The 6,136-nt window shown below is 41.4% G+C and overlaps 1 non-coding gene across 1 annotated transcript; it reads right to left on the bottom strand.

Annotated features, from left to right (window-relative positions):
• Trnas-gcu (transfer RNA serine (anticodon GCU)) lies at positions 1 to 82 on the bottom strand. Its single transcript has one exon. It is a non-coding gene; the product is annotated as a tRNA-Ser (tRNA).
• Positions 83 to 6,136: the final 6,054 nt, after the last annotated feature.

Below are 6,136 nucleotides of genomic sequence, written 5' to 3'. Positions count from 1 at the left end.
CGATGAGGATGGGATTCGAACCCACGCGTGCAGAGCACAATGGATTAGCAGTCCATCGCCTTAACCACTCGGCCACCTCATCCTGTGAGCTGCTATTCCTTACAATTTCTTCTCACATGAAGGAGTCCCAGGAACCTTTCGTATGACTGTTTTAATAGCCTTCCTTTAGCTAAATCTCCAAAATTGTCTGAGTCATAAAAGAAATTTAAAACCACAACAAAAGGAGAAGCGAGCTTATTTGGCACATATTTGATGGGTTGAACCAGTGCCTGGCACACAGGACTGGACAGGCAAGGCAATGGCCTTGGCTTGGCTCCATTCAGTCCTGGCTGGAGTTTGTATTCAAGGGAAGGAACGTTCTAGCCTTTCATACAAAACCTCTCCCAATTCTGTTTCTGGTTAACCTGACTCTTTGATTCCTTTTCCTTCGCTTCTCCCCACCATTACCCGTCCCCACTTTATGGTCCCTGGATTTGGTGTTGATCACCCTATGGTGGGACAGTGTGAACTTCTTTTAAAAAGCAGTGGTGAATTGCAAGCTGCCCCGGCTTTGGTGAAGGCAATGAAAGCGGAGCTGTATCTAAGGCAAGGCTGGTGTGACTGGGAACGTATACAGTTAACTAAAGAATCTTATTGAAGTTTGACAGAGGTCTTTGTCTCTCCAGGTGCAGGGTGGAGAATATATTTGCATTCATCATCTTGGTCACTCATTATTTCAGTGTCAAAGTAAGTAAGTAAACAAAACAAGAACAAAATACTAAAACAAAGCAAAACAAAAAAAGCCCCACCCCCAAAGTTGTTGAATTACTGAAGCAATCTAAAGTTAATTCAAAATCTAAGCACTACAATAAGGTGAACAGATATTTTCAACTAGTTACACCTTTTCAGTTAATAATCAGTGTTTTCCAAAGAAAAAAAATTCAGGCTGGGTATAGTGGCTCATACCTATAATCCCAGCAATGGGAAAGCTGAGGCAGGAAGATTGGCATGCGAGTGAGGCCATCTTTGAAATCAGCTGGGCAAGGATGGGACACATCTTTAATCCTAGCATTCAGGAGGCAGAGGCAGGCAGATCTCTGTGTTCAAGGCCAACCTGGTCTCTAGAGCTGAGTTCCAGTCCAGCTAGAACTGTTAGACAGAGAAACCCTGTCTTCAAAAACCAAAAAAGGCATAAAGTTATGATAAATGTTAATTGTGTTATCAGCAAAAGTGCTCAGAAAGTTAGAGAGCACATGATTATCACTGTGCAGGCCGTTTGGTATGAGGGTGTTGTTGATGACCTAAACTAACAGTACAGATAAAATACTAATCAAGTACTTGCAATTATGTCTATTAAGAAAAAAGTTAATAAAGAAAAGGTTTTTCTGTCAATAAATGTTCATGTATTTGTTAAACTACTCATCCTCTTTGAATGTGTTATTTTTTTCTTCCCTGGTCAGATCACAAAATCTGGTATATTTATGCCTCAATTTTAACCTCAGCTAGGTGAAACAACACAACTGTAACCTAATCCATGGGGCTGGAGAAGCAGGTCAAGGAGTCATGTGCCAGCCTTGCTCCACTAGGAGGGTGAGGTCAGCATCCACTCTACACACTGGTTAATCCTCCCGAGGTAGAGACAGCAGTTGGTACAAAGGAGAGCTGCAGGCAGGAGATGAAGCAATATCCTTCCATCAGGCTCTCATAATTCCGGATCAGAGGTTTAACGCCTAATGAGTAATACCTCCCTAGCTTTGGACTGTGCTGGGCTGCCTTCTACAGGGTACCTTCTGCAATTCATGGAATCCCCGAGCCTTCACTATGAGATACCACCTTTTGTTTTCTGTTTGCCCAGGGCCACACAGGAATAGGAACAGACTTCGTCTGCCTGCTCAGCCCAAATTCTTGCTGAATCTTAAGTATCAGATGAACACTGAAACATCAGTTACTAGAATTTGAAATGCATCCCCTGCCAAAGTTCAAGAAGGACATAAGCAAGTTAGAATGGTTTAAGGCTTGGTGAAATCCTTAAGGATCCAGTGCAATCTTCGGCATTCCTAAATTTTGGAGAAATAGCTCATGCCTTTAATCCCTAAAAGTACTAGGGAGGCAGAGGCAGGAAGACTACCCTGGCTATTAAGTGGGACTGTCACAAAAACCCTCTGAACAAATGAATAAAGTAAAACAGAGGAGAAAGGGCCAGTAGGCACTGAGAACAGTGCTGTATCATAAACCCTAAACTAGAATAGCACCTACCAACACCAGTACATGATGGGTGGCTTTTTTTAGGGTGTCACCCCAGGCTTGAGTTCCCAGGGCTTCCTCTAGGTTCATTCACCTCCAAGTCAGTTGCTAGAGACAGGTCTTTCCTACTTGAAAGTTTCAAGTATGGAGGTGGGGATGTGTCTGGTCCGTCTTCATCAGGAAGAATAGCTAATGAACCACAGGAATTTAGGCATGGGTGGCTGTGGGGGTGTCACCCCTGGCTGCTCCAATGCATGGTGCATCCAGACTTTTCTCCAAGTACTAGTTTATGCGAGACCCCAGGAGAGTGCTGGGATGCTCTCCTATTCTTCCCCAAGGGAAAGTTAAAGGAATTGAGGACTGTGGCGTGTACCAAGTTTTAGGGCCTTCAGGAGCTGACATGGTTATGCTCTTGTCTGTTCTCCAAGAACTAAATAGAGATAAATCTGATGGACATCTTAGCTATATTCACTCACCCGGAAATACAAATCAGCTGGATCCAGGGTGCAGCTTCCAGGGTGCCAATCGGTGCTTGGGGGCTTCCAGCTGGTCAGCCTTGCCATTAGGCCTTCATGGTTGCCAAGCTTTGCACTCAGAATGCAAGGAATATTGCATTCTTAAATTAATGAGCCAATGTTCACGGGTTATTTTAAATATGTTGATTTTTAGTGTTGCAGTTGACTTATTTTGTATAAGAAATTATAAACATGTTTAGTAGTCTCCCTTAACATCACTTTTAGGAGAAGAAAACCACTTACATTCTTACAGAAATATGAGAGACCTGTGCATTTGTCCTTAATGAGACTTTAGTAGCAACCACAAGATTGTACTGTTTATAGCTCAGGCTGTTTCCCACTCCCCCACACCACGACGGTAGGTCTAAAATGTGTGCTCCTTCTGCCATAGCCTCTGTGGGTACTGAGATCACAGGGGTTTACCTGGCTATGTGTTTTCCTTATGAAAGTTTGCTTGCTAACCTCGTGCTGAAGCTGGAAAGAGCATTTCCACTGAGGTAAAAATCTCCCGTAAGAAATTACGTAAACAAATGTACCATTCCCAGAGGAAAATGTCTTCACGTGAATGAATCGTGGCAGAAACAACCCCTCCTCCCTACTGTCAGCATCCATCTTCTCTTCTCTACTGGGCTTTTCCATCTCCGCTGAAAATGTTGCTGTTGGAGGATTCACATGTAAGGCTACATTGCCTATGTTTTCCCAACCTCCAGAGTTCTGGTTAAACTTTTTCTTTCTCTTTTTTCGTTTTTAGATCTCAGGGTCTCATTTATTCTTGACTGGCCTTGAACATCTACTGAGTAGCGCCAGCTGTCTTTAGTTATACATCAAAAACAAGCAGGTTTTCCCATACTAACAAACACATTTTTCCTATCCTCCAACATTAACTGTAAAATTATGTAAAATATGTTTCCCCAACTTTTATATCAACACATCTTTAAACCCAAAACAACACTTAGCATCTTGCTAGCCTGGCCTCATATTGAGCCAGATACATACTGTCTTTACAAAACTAAAAGGTGATTGACATGTTGTTCCTTTCTCATTAGTGTTAAGAAAACTCAAGGGTAATAAAACATTATGCAATCTATTTCTGGGATTGGTTTCCATCCCTCCCTTTTTTAACATATTATTTATAGTTTTATTTGACCTTGAACTGTCTGACCTGTAAGATTGTTTGGTATACCTATAATATGCTTTATATTATATTAAGCAAAAAAAAATGGTTTCATTTTCTTAGACACATATGCTGGACCATTTTCTGTCTTTATTTGTGCAGGTATACCCATGATGGCCATATGTCTAACAAATGCATGATCACTGAATCAGCCTTTTTTGAGCTCAAAGCAGTTGTCCATTGAAAACCTGAATAAGTATCAATGGTGCGGTATACATAATTTAATTATCCAAAATCTGCAAAATGAAACACATCCATCTGCCAGATTTCATTCCGTTGAGTATCCTTTGGGTTACTCCCTGCAGGTAGAGGTGTTTGGTTGTAGAAAGAGCAAGCAGGGCATCTCTTTATAATTTCCTGAGCTTGTTGCCATATAATAGAAAACTCTTTTAACCTTTGCTATTGACATGATGCTTCCTATGAAATTCTGAGGCCTTCAGCACACTTCCAATCAAGAATTGGTCATTGGTGCTAATCAATAAGTAGCATTACCTTGTGCTAGAGGACCTGGCAGACCTGTATGGGATCGGATGTGTGTTATGTATATGGGACAAAGCCTATTCCTGATTATATCTTGAACCTGAATGAATAATGAAGTCAATTCTGTATCATCTGGTATAAATTCAGTACTTTCAATATGCAAGACAACTCTTTCTGCGTATTGAGAATCAGTAACTATATCAAGAAGTTCTTTAAAATTCCTTAGTACTATGAAAATAGCATATAGCTCTGTCTTTTGGACAGAATTATAAGGGCTTTGTTCCACCTTACTTAAATCTTCTGATTTGTAACCTGCCTTTTCTGATTAATTTTCATCAGTATAAAATGTACGGGCTCCAGTTATTGGCACATCACATACAATCTGGGGAAGAATCCAAGTAGTTTTCTTTGTAAGGTTAATTCTATCACTTTCAGGATAATTGTTATTAATCTCTCCTAAAAAATTAGCACAAGCCAGGATCATCGTCTTCCCATAATTTTGTATATTTTATCAGTAGTAAAAGGCACTATACTTTCTGCTGGGCCTATTTCTGCTAGTTGATGAAGTTGTAATTTTCCTTTTAAAATTAATTCAGAGACCTTTTCCACATGAGTTTTTAATTGCTTTGTTGGCAGCTCTTAGATATGCCACCATCGTCCATTTCCCAGATTTCCTTTTAACAACAAATACAGGAGAATTCCAAGGGCTAATTGATTCTTCAGTGTTTCTCCTGTACCAGCTGTTCTGAAGCCTGCAGTTTCTCTTCTGTTAATGGCCATTGTTTAACCCATATTGGTTTCTCAGTTAACCATTTTAAAGGTAGGACTGCTGGTACCTCTAAAGGTTTGCTAGTTGTTTTGTGTTCTTGTACAGCATGAATGGCTGGTGACCTTTGTATATAGTACCTTAAAATATCCTTCCCAGAAACACTAGTTTCTGGGACTGCAGGAATGTTAATCTGGGTATTCCACTGCTGCAGCAGGTTGTGATCCCATAAATTCACTGCAATATTAGCCACATATGGCCTCAGCCTTCCTCTCTGTCCTTCTGGCCCTAAGCAGTCAACTCATCTCATTCTTTGTTTCACTTGAGATAAGGTTCCAATTCCTAGGAATTGAACATTTGCCTCTTGAAGAGGCCAATTTGGATGTCAAGACTCTGGAGTAATGATAGTCATGGACACTAAAATGATCTCACGCTAGCTCAGAATTGAGTATAATGAAGGACTATTTATTTAGGGCTAGACTCACAGATCACAGTCCTCTGCATGAATGGGGATCAGGAGCCAAATATAGCAGCTGGAAGAGAGAGGAAGCATGTATTTTATGTCAGCATTTATAGTACAAGAGGCCACACCCAAGTGGGCTGTTATCTTAAAGGTTACTGGCTGAAGGAGTTCTTACAGCAAAGGAGGACCCCAGAGTAGAGACAAAATTAAGCCTCTATGTGCCTACCCCTCCGGAAATTCAGTGTCCAGCAGATCCAGCTGGTCCCTCCAGACTGTGGCCCAACCTGGCACTGGCCTTGCCCAGACCTCGCCAAGGGGGTAGCCCACTTTGCTTGTGCTGAGGAGGGGGAGGGGAAAGGTGAGGGGACCATGTGAGAAGAGGGGGGTTGGAGGAAGAGCAGGGAAAGAACACATTTGTTCTCTGCAAATTCCTGAGGATGACCTGGAGGAGCAAATGATCTCACAAAATAAGACACATCATGAAAACTCTTAAAAATTTCAATATCACAAAAATC

Source organism: Alexandromys fortis, unplaced genomic scaffold (genome assembly GCF_014885135.2).
Source record: "Alexandromys fortis isolate MF-2015 unplaced genomic scaffold, M_Fortis_MF-2015_v1.1 scaffold_5, whole genome shotgun sequence".
In the NCBI taxonomy this organism is placed as follows: Eukaryota; Metazoa; Chordata; class Mammalia; order Rodentia; family Cricetidae; genus Alexandromys; species Alexandromys fortis.
Note: the sequence above shows the minus strand (reverse complement) of the source record. Positions and strands in the feature narration are given on the sequence as shown.